Source organism: Rhinolophus hipposideros (genome assembly GCF_964194185.1).
Source record: "Rhinolophus hipposideros genome assembly, chromosome: 7".
In the NCBI taxonomy this organism is placed as follows: domain Eukaryota; kingdom Metazoa; phylum Chordata; class Mammalia; order Chiroptera; family Rhinolophidae; genus Rhinolophus; species Rhinolophus hipposideros.
The window spans coordinates 79,991,403-80,011,308 of NC_138053.1; the positions used below are offsets into that span (position 1 = coordinate 79,991,403).

The 19,906-nt window shown below is 45.3% G+C and overlaps 1 protein-coding gene across 3 annotated transcripts in view; it reads right to left on the reverse strand.

The window, feature by feature from the left end:
* The window catches only part of PDZD2 (PDZ domain containing 2), a 331,929-nt gene that overhangs the window by 231,323 nt on the left and 80,700 nt on the right, over window positions 1-19,906 (reverse strand). The window lies entirely within an intron of this gene.

Below are 19,906 nucleotides of genomic sequence, written 5' to 3' on the forward strand. Positions count from 1 at the left end.
TGAGTTTGCTTCTCAAGGATTCTAAATAGTACAGTAAAGACACTAGAAACTAACAACATCTTCAATCCACCAGCGAAGACACAAGTAGTGGATGGCTATAAGCCAGGGGCTCTTATTTCAGTACAGTAAGACCAAAACATATAAAGGAGGAAAAGAAAATGTAATATGGATTAATCATGGACACCAATGAAAACAAATGCATGAAACTGGCAAGAGGATGAAAACAGACATACCAAATCGAGGCCAATTCATTCCATAAATATTTACTAAGTGCCTCCTACCTTGGGCCAGGCATAACCACAAGTTGCTAAAAATACAAACTGAGTAAGTTCTGTTTCTGCCCTCAAGAGATTTCCAATTTTCCTTGGGAAAACAGACACATAAATAACTTAAGATAAACCTTAAAGAATGAAAGAATTCACAAAGTGGGAATTGCAGGAGATGGGAGTCATTTACACAAGCCAATTCATATGGAATTCTCAGAGTAAACACGAATGTAGTGTGTTCATGCAAAGAAGAAAAGGGTGCCACAGAGGGTGTAAGAGGATGGTGTTGGGGGACTGGGGGGAGATCAGTGTTAAAAACAGATTACAGTTTAAAATTTAAAAAAAAAAATTTTATTATTAGTTTCAGATGTACAGAACAATGTAATAGACTTTTACACCCTTTACAAAGTGATAACCCCTCCCCCCCAATCTACTACTCCTCTGACATCATATAGAGCTATTACAATTCCATTGACTCGATTGCATATGCTGTACTCCACATCCTGTGACTATCTATCTAAGTATCCATATATATAACATTATAGTTGACATTCCATATTATTCAGCTTCAGGTGTGCAGCGCAATGGTCAGACATCTACTCTTCATGAGTAGATGTCTGACCAAAAGCAGATTACGTTTGACCTGCCCTCCTGTTCCAAGGAGTTTGACCTTTCTCGCATAGGCAATGGGTTTTGGTTGGTGGTTGGTGGTAGTTTTATTTACTCAATTATTTAAGCAAGGCAGTGATATAACCAGATTTGGGATTTCATTTTAGGAAAGAATCCATATGGGAAAACGGTCACCACAGGGAGGAAGTAGGTTACAAAGTAGTTTTAATTGCATCTCAATTGTGTTTAAGAATGAAAATAATCTCTTTGAAGAATATTCATGAAAATAACTGATTTCATCTCAGGGAAGAAAGGCGATGAGTGGTTTTTTTACTTTTAAATTTCTGGATTTTCTAAATGTTTATTAAAATATATTACTTTGCTGATTTAAAAACAAATCGTGTATACCTAGGGATACAGATGGAATGAGACTAGACAGCAGGGAGGCTGGTTGGAAGATGGTCCTCAAATGTGATATGATGACTGCCTGGACCAGGGCAGTGTGGAGAAGGGACAGGGGCAGTTTCCTGGGCCATTTTCAAGGCAGAATTGACCACTCTATGTGATGACTTGGAAGTAGGTTGGTGGGAGAGGGGCTGGAGAAGAGGAGGTGTCAAAGAATCCGAGGGGGCTGGAGGGACCTGGGGGCTTGCCCCACAGAGGGACCCTTGATTCACACTGGCTCTGTCCTTTGCCTCTCACACTTCAGGCATCTGGATTTGACCCTCTTGTCAGAGATCCGAACCAGACTTCTTGGCTTCCTCTGTTTGCACTGGTTACACAAGTAGGAGGAAAGACCAAGCCTTTCCTTCTTACTGTGACAATGGACTCCCGCCTGCCCTATGCCCACGCACAGCACCCTGTTCCCCATACCTATTAAGAGTCTTGGCCAGAAACTCCCTGTCTATACTCACTGGGCCCACGTTTGCCATCAGAAGCTCACAAAGCTCAGCCTCTTTTAAGGCAGTTCAAACTCCAGTGTGGGAAGACCTTGGCTCCCACTCGTTTTCCACCTAGTCGACTCTTGCCACAGGTGTAGTAGCCCACCACTCAGGAAGGCCAGCGCATTACCCCAGAGCCAAGCAGGGCATGACTCCACACACACTGCTGCTTTGTGAGTGCAGCTCTCCACTCCCTCTTCCCCCTGCGGTTCCCCAAAGCTCCTATTCAACAAGGAAAACATGGATGTAATTAGGAGGTTATTCGTGGGCCAAACAGTTGCAGCCCAATTCTCATCAGACAGACAGGAGGAGGGCCAATTTCCATCAGAAAAGCCAAGGGAAATGAGTGACAACTATAGAACTGAGCTGGCTGGGCCAAGGAGAAGGAGCTGCAAAGGAGAAAATTGCCTCTATTCAGCCAAATCTGTCCTGGGATAATGGACTACAGAATCAGTTCCAGGCCACCACATTTTCTTTTGCTTGATCACATTAATCTGTCTTTTTTTTTTTTCAAAGACATTTCTATTCATGCCACCTAATAAAGTGCATCTACTCCCTACTCATATGAGGATCTATGGAACATGAGAAATGGGCAAATTCTAACGAGAGGGCAACATTTACCATCAGTGGAATAGGCTATGATCCAGCTCTAAATTCCAAAAGGAAAACAATTTTGATTCAAAAAGTAATTTGACAAAAACAACTTTCAAAAGTTTAGGCGTAAAGCCTATGTTGGGAGGGAGAAAGGCCAATTTGAGAACAGAACTTGGTCAATAGTGTGCTAGAGCTGGCTCTTGCTGGTTCCCAAAAGCTGACTGGTAAATTTTCAGGTATTCTGCGAGTTGTTGACATCACATTGGTAGTTTGAAATCAGCTATGGTGGAAACATTTACACCATGGAAATTGGCAAATGGTACAAACCAGGATGGCTTCTCCCCTAGGCATTTGTTAAACATTTACTAGCACTAAGTATGATCTTCTTTTCATTTAAAGGTCTATTTATATACAGATTAGTGTGTGTGTGTGTGTGTGTGTGTGTGTGTATGTATGTAAAAAGTCAGGAAGTAAAGCAGCTGAAACCTTTTAAGTCTAGGTGGTGACACTAACAAGTAGTTTTTAATCTTTTACTTTACCTACATTTTTACTACAGTGAACATATATTCTTTGTACAATGATCAACCTTCTGGCAAAAGGAACAGTTCCTTTTCCTTTTGAGCTGTCTAATTCACCCTGTCATCTCCTTCTTCTTCTTTTATCTCCTCCTGCCCTTGGCCTCCCAGGTTTTTATTCTCTGCATAGGGAGGTGCTACCATGTGTCCCTGAAAATAAGACCAAGCTGGACAATCAGCTCTAATGCATCTTTTGGAGCAAAAATTAATATAAGACCCGGTATTATATTATATATTATATTATATTATTATATTAATTATAAGACCCGGTATTATATATTATATTATGCCTGGTTTTATATTATAGTAAAATAAGACCCAGCCTTATGTTAATTTTTGCTCCAAAAGATGCATTAGAGCTGATTGTCTGGCTAGGTCTTATTTTTTGGGAAACACGGTAAATCCCAAACTACTCACTTACCCCCAGGCAGGCAGAACTCCGGGTAATGGGAACAGGAAAGCAGATGCCAGGCTCCAGGTGGATAGAGCCCATACTTAGCCCACACCAGGCTCAGCAGCCCAAGCAAGTTGGCTTCTGGACCTCTGCCCTGCAGGCAAAGCTGTGATTTAACAAAGGAGCAATGACCAGCTGGGGACAGCAGGAATCTCAGTCCAGGTAACCCCAGGTTCTGTAGACGAGACAATGCCATCCCTATGGGTATTTACATCAGCTGTCATCAGCTGCATACCGGCCATACCTACTGTTTGTAGAGCAGGGTGACCACTCTCAATATTTTCACGTCTTTGTGAAATCTCGTTGTGTCCTTGCCTAGTTGGGTGTTCTCTCAATTTAATAAACATAACCCAGGCACAGAAAGCCCAAGCGATTTGTCCAAAGTCACACAGCCAGAAGCAGACCCGGGACAACAATCCAGTATTAATATTGAACATCAGGGTTTTTATCTTGACTGTATTGAAAACATGAGACCCTGAATTTCTAATAGTATAGTTTGAATAGAACTTGAGCTTCCATTTTCTCATGGTTACGTAAAGCTAAGACAGCCTTCTCGGGTAAAGGAAAGGGGGCTACTAACCCCATTTTGACTTGGTTTTAGAACTAGTTTCTGGTCTCTGCAGAAAGTTAAGATTCCACCATGTTTTTCCCCACTTACCACATACTCCCTGTACAGGAGACTTTGAATGTGGGGTGAATGCTGGCATTATTGCTGGTGTTGCTTCACGACCACTTTCACTTCTAAATCTCACAGTCTGTGAATCTCAAGACCCACCTGTTGCCTCCAAATTCCCCTGCCTCATAGGAAGATGAGAGGGCTAGGACCGGAAGGGCTGTCTAACGTTCCATGGCATCTCCTCAAGCAGACAGCACACAACTTGTGTGTCTACAGTGTAGTCCATCTCTGGTCAAGGCCTGCAGAAGCTTCTGGTTGGCCTGTGATTGACAGAGGCCTGACCCTGTGCAGATGGGATCCTTCTAAAACTAGGAGGGGCTGGCCTCCAGGAAGAAAGCAGTCTGGGAAACCATGAGCAGCTCTAGAAAAAAGGCAGCACTGATTCCATTGTCTTAGTGACCAACCTTCTGAGCTAGCAGGAATTTTAAAATGTTATTCACTCCAGTATCTTTTAATGCTGTTCCCGGGAGGTTAAGGAACCACAGCGATACATAAGACAGAGCCAAGTAGTTGGGCTTCAGGTGCCCAAACCGGCTCCAACCCCACAGAGCTGACCGGAGCATGCCCACTTTATTTGATTTGCATATTGGGCTTTTGTATCAAAATCTTGTTTCAAGAAAGGGTTTCAGTACCTAAAAAAAAGTAAGTTTGACTGTTACTCATCCAATCTAACCATGTTGTCGAAGAGATAGAAGAAACTGAGGCCCAGCGAGGCAAAGTTCAGGCAGAAGTGAACGGAAGAGCCAGGTCTTTCCACTTACACCCACCTCCACTCTTGCTGCAACTGTCCTTGGATTTGGCAGGCAGCTGACCTTGGCTTCATGAAATATCCTATCTTTTTGGTCTACCACAGCCCTCATTTTTGCTGGTGAGGAAATGATCTAATAGTTTTCAGTTTGGGGCCTGGCGCTGCTACCTGTACTCGCCTCCTTGTTGACTTAGATTTCCTGTCCATGGACGCTGGCCAATCCAACAGCAGACCTGCCAGACTCTGTCTTCCCTCCGCATTCTCTGCCTCTCCATACAACACAAGTCTGCATCGACTCTGGTGGGCCTGAAAACTGCCAAAACACCCACATCAACCTGGGACGTAATAGACTGTAATAAACTTAATGCCCCATGCACAGTGTGCCCTGACTCAATGTTACTAATGATGCTGATAAGGAACTTTGGGAGACAAAGTAGTGACACACAAGATAAGCACCAAAATATACTGCAGCCTCCGCACGTAGACTGAGGTCCCCACCACGAGCTCTAAAGGTTACATGAATAGACAATCCCAACATCACTATTTCCTCTTTTGTCAGAGTGACAGAACTCGACCTATTGTCCCCAAAGTTCCCAATTTATGAACAGCAAATACATTAGACTCAAAGCTCACCCCCAAGCAGTTCTATTCAATTGTGCTTATTTGCACAACCAAAGAATTCTTCCCTTTACAAATTGCATCACTGCAGTCTTTCCTTTAACAGCAAGCTTCTCTAACAACCACACTCTTCTGTACCAAAAATAAATAAATAAATTTTTAACAATGCAGATTTTACAACTCCTGCAAAAAAATGAGGTGGTGCTTCCAAAATAAAAACTATAGGTAAAAGACGGTGAAAAGACAGAAGATAAGACCCAGAGCTGAGGCCATCCATGGCATGCTTGACTTTCTTTTTTTTTTTTTTTTTTTTCCTAACACTGAGTATCTAAGAAAACTGGAGCTATAGCAGAGACACTGCCCTGGATTGGTACATTCTACATAAAGCACTCCTCTGCATGCAAGTGTGCAGAGCTCTCCAAGCCACTAAGTTCAGTTTCTACCAGGCGGTTCTGGGGCGGCCATTGCTATTAGCACCTGTCTCAGGGAATCTGGTCTGGTCCAAAAACTCCCACAGCCCCACAGACCAGGAGAGTTCTTCCTCTGTGCTTCCTCTGGGCCTGCTGAGTGTTCTAGTCCTGTTTACAAATCCTAACCCAACAGCAGCCAGTGAACTGGGCACTGGGAGTGCCGCAGTGTTACCTGAAACGGCAACTACTCAAACGGCCCCAACCCCAGAGAAGCCCCCTCCCCAAATACTCTCTTCCAGTCCAAATGCCTGCCACTCATCAGCAAATCAAACTCTCTGAAGCACACGTGAGGGACCCATCCATGGACTCCATCGGCTCCCTGTTGGCCCAAGCTCCTCCATGAGCCCACCTGGGGAGGGTTTCATCAAACCTGTGGCAGACGCAAGAGTAAGTGCAAAGATGCTGTCAGAACCCATAGACTCTGACACAAATCAGTTTGGCTTAAGAAGCGGTGATGAAACGAAATCATCTGACACTTCCTTCTTCATCCTCTTTTCTTTTTCTTTCACAAGCAGAACAGGCTCCAAATGTGACCTACTTTCTCTTTCTTTGTGATTATGCAGAACTCACAAAGCTTTTCCTCGAGCCCGACTAATATTTTCAGTGACATGCTTTTCATCTTTCAGGAAAGAAGAGTCTGCATCAGCCTGCCAGAGCACATAAGTCTTGGTGAAATGACTGACCAGGACCCATGAGGTACAAAGACTTCACTGGGGGACTCATAAGAGACTTTCACTGAGCACAGGGAGAAACCCAAAATCCGGGTCTGGGCCCTTGAAAGGTATTAGCATTTTGTCTGAAAGTTTTCATCAACGTGAATCAAGATGTTATTGATGAGCTAAGTGCCCCCGAGGTTCCTCCCCACAGCCTGAGTCCTATGACTGTAAACTCAGCTCGGCCTGGAATCCTGCCACACTCCAAACCCACTCACGCACATCCAAACTCTGCATTTTGCATTAAAAATTAATTGAGTCCTTCCAACTCTTCAGTGAATCAGAACACAACAGAGTTTTAAAGTATCAGGAGGAACGATTTAAAAATAAAAACCAAACACCCAGCTTGGGAGGAAACATGGCCCTATTCAAAATTAAGTTGATATTGATTCCCCTCCCCCTCCATGTTTTACCTTGGAGGCACTGCACTTTTTCATGTCTGATCTGCTGCCCCTTTCTAATAGTAAAACTCCAAATTGTAGTTGGTAGTTGGAAAACATTTGTTGGGGACTTTAGAAATGTCACTTCTGGCCCAAACTCTGGCTCTTGGATTCTTATCCAAAACTTCCGTTTTATTCTCAGTGAGGTGAAACAGCCTGCTAAATGTTTACTGGATAAATTGTCCAAAATAGAAACAGACTTGCAGCCTTGGATCTAACTGTGTTTGCTTCTATCAAGATTAGTTCAGCTTCATGCCACATCCAGGCTGTCTGGTCAGCACTGACTCAAATACAAGCCACACAAGCCTGTGGGGTCTGGAAAATCTTTGTGTCAGAGCGGGGCTCACCAGCTGCACCGCCCCAGCAACGTTAGGGCTGGATGCAGCTCCTGAGCGTCGCCTCTAAGGCAGACCTAATTCAATCTCCACTATTGTTAAATAGTTCCAGTTCATTCATGCATTCATTCATTCATGCATTCATTCATTCATTCATTCATTCATTCATTCATTCATTCAGAAAGTAGTTACCAAGCAGCTCTGGGGCAGAGCTGTGTTCAGGCAACACAAAGGTGAACAAAACAGACTTTGTTTCACCTTTAGAGAACTTGTGAGAGTGAAGATAAGGACAAGAATGGCAGTGTTACAATGGGGAGAACAAAGGGTGCTGTTGGTTCTCAGCTTCTGCCTCTCCCTTCTCCCTACAAGCGAGCCCATGGGATCCCTCTCACCCTCCACCCTTGTCCCTGCTCAAAACCACCCGTAATTTTCAGTGCAATTGTGACATTTGGCAGGAAAGATTGGAGAGCTGCTCAGTGGCATACCCTTAGACACGGCATCGATTTATCCTCCTCGCTGCTTAAGTCCTGATCACGCTCCCAGTTCTAACCACCGAAGCCTCATCTATCTCTTGCTGGTTTTCAAATGCGTTTTAGCATCTGGCTCTTGTACGGATGGCTGAGATGTGTTCCAAGCTGCCCACCAGCCCGCCCACCAGCCTGCCCTTCACAAAGTTCCACCAGCCTTCAGAGCCCCTGGTGCCAACTGTTCGCCTGAACCACTGCATGCTGTTGCTGGTCCCCTTTGAGGTGAAACCTTGCCTACATGGCGGACAGAGACCTCACTCCAGGCCCTGGTTCCATGCTGTTGGCACCACCTATCCTCTTGCCATTGGCAAGGGCAAGCCTCCAGATGTGAGGACAACTCTGGAAGGAAGAGCCAACCTCACAGGTGAAAAGGGGGACTAGTCAGGAAGGTGTTCCAAAGGAGTGGATCTGGTTGTTCCCAGTTTATCACTTTGCCTTCAAATATGCTACCAAAAAATATCTGGCAAGGAATTGCTCTACTCAAAATTGGAGAATGTGAAAATGGCTAAATAACAGTTGGCACAAGGAACCTGTGTAAATCCTCTCAAGAAGAATGGATCAAGAACAAACTGGGGAAAAAAAAAAAAAAAAAAAAGAACAAACTGGGGGACTCCTGGGGACAAGCCAGGAGCCATGTCCTTAGGCTCAAAGGAAATCATGTATGAAAAAGTGAGAGGCCTGTGAAAGGGCACTGAGCTAGTGGTCACAGCTCCACTCGGACGGCCAGTGGTGGCATCATGGGCGACTATCTCATCTCTCTGGGCCTCCGTTTTCTCATCATTAAAACAGCACATGACATAAGGCCATCTGAAACCTTTAAATAATCCTCCTCCTACTTCAAGCTGGCAGATGGATCTTCTATAAAACATGATAGAAATGGGTCACTTTCTTTAGAATACCAACATATAGAAGAGAAATGAATACAAGGTATTGAGTCATCTAGTGTGAAAGATCAACGGAGACGGTGAAGACCTCTGACCCGAGGAATAGCCATAGAGCAGCCAACACTGTTCTACCGAACGACACTTCTAAGAGCCACCGACTGAAAAGGGCTTCCATGATCAGAAACACCTGAGAATATCTGTCTGTGACATACTCTTCTCAAATCACCATTCCCATGGAAGTCTCTGACAAGTCCCTGTCGTAACCTGTTTAAGGCTTAAACCGGGGCTTTAAAAACGTATCTGACCACGGAATTCTTTTTTATACGTATTGATTAGCAACTTTTGGATGTAGACCTTTGAGTTTCACATTATGGGATATAGTGCTATAAAGGAAGTTTGGTTGTTTTAAAACATAAAGAAGTGCCAGCAACATAACCAAGCAGGCATAAGCTTAATTTACCATTTTGAAACCTGAGCAACAGCTCATGGTGGTATGCATATTCAAAGTTATAGCCTGCGTAGGCCTTCTCTTTCTCACTCACTGACCCTTCAGTCACTGCAAAGATATGGTCCAGCTGGGCAAAGTGGTGACCTCAGTCTTGGCCAGCCATTTCTTATGGGGCCCCAGGACACACAGCATGCTGTCAGCAAGCCACCCAACACAGAACTAAATCATGGTGATGTCTTCCTGCCTCGAGGACGTGCCTCTGCCCGCTCGGAGACGGCTCGGGGACAGCTAATTGCTTTTCAGCTCAGGCTACACAGATTTCTCACATCCACTATTCCACAGGGTCATATTTTCTAGAGCTGCATTTTTCAGAGAAAAGGGCGGGAGAGGAAGAGGGAAAAGAGAGAGAGCAGTGGTGGTCAGGAAATTGCTTTTTATCTTTGTTATAACTTAAATTACCATTTTCAAAATGTGTCACTTAAAGCAATAAAAAGTCCTTTTCCAATTTTAGCTTTTGGATGTAAGGTTAAAAGCTGAAGCTCCCAACTGGAGGGAGGTGTGGCCACTGTTTTTTGGGGGGCAAGGACGGTCATCTTCCATTGAGGGGTAGGAGTAGCTTCCTCTCCAGGGCTCGGACACTCTGGTCACCAACAGCACAAGTGCTGAAGGAGTGGACAGCAGGTGCTGTCCTTGGACTTCTATAGCTTGTTTCCTCAATGCTTCTCTCTTTAGTATTCCATGGCCAGACTGTCCCCATTCACATGAGGTATCCACTGTGAACCGTTACACGTTCATCTATATTTTATTGTCAATGGACTGACTTCTTTCCTGTATTTTCAAATTCTTTGAAGAGTCATTGCATGTAGTTGGCCATTTCCAACTTGTAGTGAGATGACAGTTTTGAAGAGACAGCTTTCGTGCTCACTTGGGTTGCAGGAGCCTCCTAACTGGATTTTTCACACAGGGACTGGGTCCATGTACAGTAGTTGAGTCGATGTCTTCCTTGGGGACAGAAGGGTCTGAGCCTTGCTATTCTACTCTCTTGCTGATGTCACCCCTTCTCAGTCTCCTCAAAGTTTCCATGTTCTTGGTTTTAAATGATATTTAAGAGCATACAGGGTCATTAAAATTCATATGAAGAATGTGCCAAAGTGGTTCTATCCCTCTTAGTTCTTTTCCTCCAATATGGCTCATGCACATCATTCTCTTTATGGTAGACGGTAGCTGTTGGTAGGTTGGTGAGTTTCTTTATTTCCTTTTGGTCTGCTCTAAGCAAGAGACCGCATTGCCCTTAAGGGCAGAACTCTGGGGCTGAAGTGCAGCAGGCTGGGGACTGGCCAGGAAGTCTGGGGCCCACGTTCCTTAGGAAGCAGGTCGTCCTGACAGCTGGTAGCAGAGAGCCAGGAGGGGCTGCAGCCGCTGGCAAGGAGGTGCTCGGTGGGGAGGAGCCAGGGTCATGCTGACGCTGGCAAGGTTCATCCTGACACTAACAGTTACTGAGAGCTATTCTCGGAGCCCCTCAGCTTCTGAGAACACACATAATGACGTCTCAGTCACTGCCCTCACAAACCACTAACTTTATTCAAACGAAAAAGACATTTCTGATTTCTCATAACCCCTTAAGTGCTTTAAAAAATCACATTCTTAATTACCCGCTCTACTGAGCTCCACCTTGATTTTAAGTCAAATTATTCCCAGTTTTCTCATTGCTGAGGGGAAGTGTGTGGTAGAAGGGTGGGAGACAGTAGAAGGGGGCTGAAAAATGCCTATAAATGTCAGGCCAAGCTTAAACAGCTGAAAGCGAACACTCCACGTGGGAAGGACACTAGAGAGTGCAGACTGGATTATCTCTCCAATTCAGCACTTGACTTACAATCTCCTCCCTCCCCGATCCTGGTATTATTTACGGCTTCCATCTAATGAGCTTTGATTTGTGGCGAATGTTTGCACTCAGCCAGCTGTACTCCATAACCACCATGACACGTGGCTTCCATTGAAGTTGATACACAACTGTGCACGAGTTCAAGTGTCGAATAGTCACACGAAAGGGAGGGAAAGGCCTCCTCTGGCATCAGAGGGAGTGACTGTGTAGGATGGCAGATCCCATCAAAGTGATGAGGTCGTGAATTTAGCTTGGGCAAGTGAACATGAGTCATTTGGCTGAGGCATGTCCTCTCCGTCAGTCACCATCATGGTGGTCGTCAGACCAACAGAGAGCTGAGCCTTGAAGACTGTTGAAGGTTGACTCACTGCAGGCAGCACCTGGCCCTCAAAGAAGCACATGGTTGTGAAACTCTTACAGTAAGAATCAGTCTTGTTCAGTTGTGTGCCTTCCAGACCCCCAGCACCCTGTCTTGGTTCCTGTGCCTACTTGCAATGACTTCTGACTCTGGCCCATGGTCTGTGCTCCTTGGGCTCTCTGCACCTTATCTGGATATGGTGACAGTGATTTCCAAGTGTCAGGTCCCCAGTCTGGCCTTGGCCCCAGCACACTCATGTGAGGACCTTCAGCGCATATCTTAACCTAATGTACAATCAAGAGAATGTGATCAGACTGCTACTGAGTCAACCTGGTCTTTAAATATGTATAAGTAGAGTTTATTCTGTTATTTTGCTCATGGCTTTAAAAATTAAAAATCATTAACTTGTATGACAGATATCCAGAAGCTCTGTCTGAATATTAACTGGCCAGGGTGCCTCAACACAACTGCTCAGAACTGTTGGTACCATGAAAAATCATGAATGAGTTAATTAATTTCAACCACCTCCAAAAAGTAAGAAATTGCACATTAAGCTAGAATGCGTGAATTGGTGGGCTATTAATATTTAAGCGGGATTTCTCCTATAACATTCAACTGATTGGCCTAACATTTGGTCAGCAAAGAGAAATGGTCTTCAAGGCATCATGTACATGGAATCCCATCAGATGCCTATTTACAATCCAGATGTCCAGAATCCCAGAGATACTGATTTTGGAAGTTTCCATAAGGTCTTTTTGGCTCGTATACTTGATCCTTTAATGTCTGCTTCATACTCTCCCATTGTAAATTTCAAGTTGTCCACAAACTCAATCCTCCAGCTCTCCCAGAGCTACAGACCCCAACATTCCTCTACTACTCCAACCGAACCTTAGTTCGTAATTGAATGAAAGAAGGTACTGGGGGCAGTTTTGAGAGCCCTTAGCTCTCTTGTTTTCCTTCTCTGCGATGTCTCATGTAAACGTCAACATAATATTTCCAACTACCTTTAGCACAGCTCTAGCAGGAGGCTCTGCCATATCTTCCTACCTAACATGTCTAAGACTACCCCAACCTCTGGACTTTTAGACGTGTCTCCCCTTTTTTCCTTTGGGCTTTCTATTGCTCTACAATCCATATCCATCCCATCCTTAAACATCCACTTCTGGTCCCGCTTTCTCCCGAATGTCTTCATGATAACCCTAGGCATGTCCAATTTGCTCTTCTTTTAACTGTTCTTAGCACTTAACTGTGGGCATTGTACTCCTTGACTCACAATCATATACTACCTTGTATTGTTCTCTGATTGTTCCTCCAGGCTTGTTCAATCATGGAAACTCCTGAAGTTATTTCACACCACGAACTGTGTTTGGTTCACTATTGTTCAAGTACCTAGCATGTTGTCTGCATATTTCTTAAGAATTACAGTGAGTTCATCACTCTAGATGCTCAGAAATGTATGTTTTAATGCAATTGTGCCTGAGTTCAACATAAGAGCCACCAACCCAATGGCTACTGTATCCATTAAGGGCAACTTTCCTTCATTTCCGGTCTGCTTCCTTAAGATGAAATAATGGCCAAGAAACACTCTGCCCATCCCTCCTCCCACTTGCCTCACCTACAGCAGGATGTCCTCAAACCTCTGCTGGGAGATGCTCTGCAAATGTAGAGTCCTAAGGTTAGAAGATGCCATAACCATATCCCCTCTTGGAAATTCATGCTGCATTTACTCACTTTTGGTCATCTTTTATTTTTAGGCATGGAATAAACGACAGAGACATGTTCCCTGTCCTCAGCAAATACAACATATTAATGCTTCTGAGAAGTCCCTCAGCAAACAGATTTTAGGTTTGTTTAATGGTATTTTCACAAACTGTACTCTCCCTCCCTTCCCCCCTTTCAGAAGGAAACTTCCCCCCTAACAAGTTTCCATGGACCACATGTTGGGCTTCAGACGAGAGGGCCAACAAATCAAGCTAAACCAAAGTTTTTAGATGAAGGAATAAAGAACTGATCTTTTATTTTGTGCTCGGAAGTCTCACTCCCCTCCGAAGCTTCCTTAAAGAGCCTGGGTGTGTGCAGTAACAGCTGTTCAAACTCGTCCTTTTTAAAACACATTGAGGAGGGTGGTCCCCAATACACGTTGATTCTGCAGCAGCTAGTTCATGCTGTTCCCTCCCAGGCACCCAGAAATAACAACAATGGAATGATAGAGTAAGAAGGTGGGGGAGTGGGTGGGCACAAAGGGAGGTGAGGGAGGATGAGTAATTACAAGTGCTGGCGTGGGGGCTCACCCATCTTGGGTTGTAAGATTCTTACTAATGAGGTTAGAACTGGGGCAGAGATAATGGCACAGAGAGGGTGAGAAGCTGTTGAAAACTGGGGTGGAGGAGGAGGAAGGAGTGGGGTACACAGTCAGGCAGGACCAGGAACATGCTGTAACCAGGGAACATGCGGGAGGAAGAGGTGGGAGGCTGCTGGGGAAGAGCAAAATTCTTTCTCTGACACTTTATTACTCGACCACTTTGCTCCGAAGGCAGAGACCACACACTTTGCATACTTCGGGAAGACATGGGTAGATTCAGAAATAGATACATTTACCCACCTGGGGGTGCCCTCTCTGCCCTTCTGCCTTTGGAGAGAGAAGATGAGAGAGGTAGGTTAACATGAGGACGGGAAGGAGGAAGGCAGACTCTTCCAAGGAACACATTTTGGGAAAGTCAATTTAAAGATGATACACGATCATGGGATTATATCAGGTAGTCCTGTCCTGGGCCCACGTGTGAAGAAGTTTCCATCTTCCCATCGCCCATCCCATCACCCTCCCATCATGTCTCACCTCCCCTGTTGGACCTCTCCAGCCCAGCGGTCGTGTAACCACACTAATGCCATGCCCAGGCGTGCTGCACCTCCAGGCCAGAGCCTGGGCCCTCTCCTCTGTGGTCTGTTTCTAGGCTCCATAGGTCTGCCAAGCTCTGCATGCTGAAGGGCTGCCTGACCCCAACTCCACCTCTACTGGATAGACTTTCAGGTGTCACTCTTCCCAGCAGTGGCCAGGTGTGGTTTAAGGCAGATAGCCTTCCGGGGTACTTGAATCATTCATTGACTGAACAAAATTTGTTGAGTCCTTAGTTGAGCCCTACTAAGTGGCAGCTCAGAGAAGCTATAAAATGCAAATGCGTTAAGGCCCGGGTCCTGGGAAAGTTCAGAATCCAGTGTGGTCGAAGGCAGGAGGAGTTACCTCCTGAGGGAGGCGTCTGAGAACCCAGAGGGCTTCTGGAGAGAGTTGCCAGCAGACTGGCAGACAAGACACACAGAACAGAGAAGCCCCTGGCCTGGGCAGTCCTGCTGTGGGCAGAAGGGACCAGACATGTGAATGAATTCGGGAGACAGACAGGAGCTGGAATTAACGGTGCAATACAAACAAGAGTTATTTCATCCTCAGAAGCTGGAGCACCTTGTAGGGCATTAGGCTGGGCTGACAGGCCCCCTGACCCCTCTTCCCAATGGGGAACCCACAGAAAACCAGCCCAGCACGGCTGGCGGCTCAGCAGGAAGGAAAGGGACAGAGTCAGAGCTAATGTTGCAGGTGGGGAATCACAGCTTGGACACAGAAACACATGTCAGTGTTCTGGCTTGGGCTGAGCCCATGACAAAACTACCTTGGCCAGTCCCTTTCACTTTGAGACTTTTCCTTCAGAATGTGCAGAGAGTCACATCAGCCAATAAGCTGTCAGAGCCCCTGGGAACTGCCATTAATATATCCTGAATATCCTGTAATCTGCTGGCCCTTGTCCACTCTGATTTGACACAAAAATAAAATTCTCAAATATATACCAGGGGTGTTTTTCTCTTTTTGTATTTGCTTAATTAACGGGATTATTCACTGCATTGAGGGTTCTTTCAACTCCTGCCCCCAGAGGATGCTGTGTGTTTGGCTTGGCCACCCAGCAAGGCCAACCGGCTCTGTCTTTGGAGAGGGGCTTCTCCACTAGTAAGACTGGGCCCCGCCTCCCACCAGGCTTACTTACCATAGCAGGGACTGTCAGCACCCAAGTTCCCGAGTGGCTGAGGCATTGGGCCTCTCACCCTGGACTTTGGGTCTTGAGGGAGGACGTGTAAATGAGGAGCACTTTAGGAGGAGCCCTCCACATGGGGGCAGCACTGAGAGCAGAGGCCAGAGGAGCAGGACGACGTACTGGGTAGTGCCCTCGTGCTGAGTTGGCCCAGTGTGCCCCAGACCATCCCTGTAAGTGACCCTGGCGGTCGTCCTATAGTCCACCTTGATTCCTCGCTTCCTATCTTCAGTTCCCCATTGGCTCCGTGAAGGGCACAATATCCTTCCAATAAATTATTTTTCTGCTTCAAGTAAGTGAAGAGGTCTGTTACTCCACCAAGTAGTAGAGTAGCCCTGCAGTGGCCACAAGACCCTTTGTGTGCTGAGAGAGAACAGTACTGGTGTGAGGTCTTCCGAAGCGCCTCTCTAGCTTCCATTTATTTAATAATCCACTAAATAGTAAATAACAATAATATTGGGTGGTTGGTGCTGGCTATGTGGTGATGAGAGAATCGGAAATGGTCCTTTGGCTCTTTCTCAGAGTGTACACTGGCTTTTAGAAAACTCAGAAAATTTCTCAACTCCACCTTCACTCAAGGCCTCATTCTCAAGGCTGTGTCAAGGGGAAGCACATGACCGTGGGCTCTTCCCAGGCACATGCAGACACACGCCTGGTCCCGACCACCTGTCCCTGCACTGCCTCCCCCAATCCATCTTCTCTGAGTGCTGCCCTTGCCTTTCTCCATCAGAGCTAACCTTTTCTTAGAGCCCTGGGCTTATCTGGAGGTCTAATTACAGGCATTAACATGTTAGTCTTTGTAGCCAATACCCAGACTCCAAAATTTGGACCCTAATTCTCAGAATTGGAGTCAATATGGACAGTTGTTTACGGCTAACTCCTCAGCACAGTAAATACACACCCTTTTTATTGCTGCTTCCTCTGCCCATCCTCCCTCTCCCTTCTCTGTCACTGCACAGCCAGGTTAGCCTACCTTCATCAGCTGCGAGTAACAGCCACTTAGAAGCTATTATTCCATTTCACAGAGAGACTAACAAATCATTTTTGGAAAAGGGGGGTACAATTCCCCTTCCCAATGAGTTTATCATTCACATTAGGTTCAGCCCTTTTTAAGAATGTTTATTTTGAGAGAATAAAACCTGTTAATTTCTGTTATCCATTTTCCTCTAAAAAATTACAGCACACCACCTAAAGATTTAAAAAAAAACGGAATGTGATATAGATAGTTAAAATCTATGCATGAACTCGGAGCCTCCAGGAGCAAAGTGTGCTCAGAGGAGAGAGGGAAGTAAGAATGCAGCTGTCTGATTAGGTTTCTATAGGTGACATTTATACAAAATAGAGTGTCCTATAGGTGTAAGCTTCAAAGTCTGCAAGCACCACTTCTTCCAAAACACTGGTCAAAATGGCCATTGCTGATTTGCAAGCCCAGAGAAACTTTTTCAGGCTTCATGTTTCCGTTTTCACCACACCGCCATTCGTCCTACGTTATAATTTGCTCCCATCTACAACAAAAACAAAAAACCATCCAGAAACGGTGGTCGAAGCCACGGCAGTTCAGAACCCAACACAAATGAGGAGCTACTTGTCATCGATGGTGAACGAGACCACAAGAGCTGAACATCTGTGGTTTGTCCACAGGGTGGACCCTGGGAAATCTCCAAAGGGCGGTCGTCAGTCGGCTGTGGCTACTGCTACCCTGTCATTGACGGTCCTGCCTGTAATTTTCAAGCAGGACGCCCCACATCACACAACGCCAACATCCTTCTCTGCGCTTTTTATAACATAAATACTGAGTTTTCGCTGAACAAGCCCTCACTTGTCCAAGCCTCAGTTAGTCTGTTGTATAACATATGTAGATTGGTATTTTTATTGACTTTTGAAACACCCCAAATTTTGTTTAAGGAGGAGTTTGGTCATTTCACAGAAATACTTAAGTCATCCATTGCAAACACTGGAAGGGACTTTTGTGGTTGTGTAATTTAACCTACTCATCTATCCAGCACAGCAACGAGGCCATGAGAGGTGAATCTCCCATTTAAGTTTATATAGATCATTCTAGAAAGAGTCATAATCAGAATCTAGGCTCTCCGACTTCTGAACCCGAGCTCTTTTCACTTCGAGAGACCAAACTCCAAGGGTTAATCATTTCAGAACATGTTCTATTGGTCATGGTAAGAGAATACAAGAAAAAGTTACTTAAAATACAAAAAGAAGCCAGGAGCCTGATGGCAGCCAATTAAATTAATACTTCCTTCCAATTAAACCTTCGACACAGAAGCCAGATTGTGGAATTTGAGTTCCTCTGCTGGTCTTCCAACAGAATTTCTAATTAGTTGTGGGGTGACCCAAAGGTGACAAAAGAAGGGAAAGACACCAAGAGCCTTGACAGTCCAACCTTGGACCCTCCAAGCCTGAGCACAAAGGGAAGTCCATTGTCCTCTCTCTCCTTCAGTGCCCATGGCCACAGGAGACATTCGGACCCCTTCACCCCTATCCGGATGGAGTGTGGGGGACTCAGGTCCCTAACAGCTGTCCCCTCCTGAGGAGAGTATGCAGATCAATGAGCGACTGGTTGCCAAGTGCTGCCAGCAGGGGCTGAAAGGCATTACATTAAGCCCAACATCATTATTATTAAACCTACAATTTAAAACCAATTATGCTTTGCAGAAGACGCAGCCTCCATTTAAACCACTCCTGGAGGAAAATAAAAAGCTCGTTATACAGAGTTCAAGGAAAGCTCCAGAAGTGCTTAGGCCACACCAAGCTGGGATTCAGGCACAAATTAATAATAGTAACCTTGGGATTCCCACTTGGATGGAAGCAGGACAATGGAAAGCAAATGCTAGAGAATAAAAACAAGATGCAAACATCCTCCTTTTTCTGAAAAGCAGCTAGATCTCCTGGAGATTTTAAAGTAAATTTACTTATTTCCCTTTGGGGGAGAAAGCCTAACAGGTAAATCAGAGGTCCTAAACTGGTAGCCAGGCCCTCCCAGCGGTGCTGGCTGGGGGAGAAAAAAACAAACAAACAAACACGAAAATCATTTGCCAACATTTAGAAATCGGAATTTTCCAGGCAAAAAGCCTGAAGTTGCAACTTCTCTTGGCAAATCAGATTATCCAGGAATACTGTGGCCAGGAATACAGATTATCCAGGAATAATGACTGGACCTAAGATTGTCCCCTTGGTTGTCACCTTCAGATGAATGGATGCTCTCTGGCTCACCCCTGTCTGCACCATGGCCTACTGACTCCCAACACGGAACCAGCAGCCATTGCCTCTCATCATCTTTTAAAGGGTTACAAAGAAAGTAAAATCTTTCTGAGGATGGCGTCTCTATCAGAAATTTTCTTATACTTGTCCCACTTCATTTACTCATGTTCTCCATCTGACATATTGTAGACATTTGATTGTTTGATTCCTAACCTAAATCTCCTTTAAAAGACAAGTGTCCTGCAGCTGCTGAAAATATCAGTCATAAAGGAAGTCAGTTTCAATTTGAATACTATTTAGCAAATGCCTACTGGGTTCAAGAGACTGTGCTGGGCCTTGGAGGGAAGGACTCAAAGATAATTAAGGCCTGTCACTTCACTGTGGGCATTCTGGCTCAAAGGACGGGGTAAAACCTTGGAGAAGATGATGTCATACACAAGGCATAAACCACTATTGGGTTCAGAGGAGGCAGAAACCGCCTCTGGCTGGCACCTCAGGAAAAGCTACATGGAAGAAACAGCATTTGGAATGGGCTTCGAGGAAGGAGCAATGTTTTGATGAGTGAAGAAGGAAAGTGAGAGAAATGCTCGAGAGAGAACAAGATGGACATTTGCAAAGGCAGAGAAGCTCCAGGGTGTGCAGGGTACAGGAAGGACCCCTCCCACAAAGATGTGCAAACTTGGAAAGAGAAAGGTTGGGCCGCTGAACTTCTGGGTTCTGTTCCCACCTCCTCGCCCATCCCAACTCCTGCAGAAGCAGAGGCGGCACCTTAACTCCCTGATGACAACCAGGTGATGCAGGGGCCACCCTCACAAAAATCCCCTGCAGTGTGAACATGCAAACCACCTCCTTGGAGGCTGATGCCCCAGAATGGAATTTAGGCTGTGTGTTAATCGGCAGTGCCGGCTGCTTGTGGACTCTGTTATTTAATGCAGAACCAGTGGGGACCCAGGCCCCTGCTAGGGGTTTGCCCTTATAGATGGCATGGTCCCTGCCCTCATGGAAAGGAAACTGACAAGAAGAAAATTAGCAAAGACATGGGTTTAGCATCATCTTTCTACTCAGCTGCTGATGCAAAA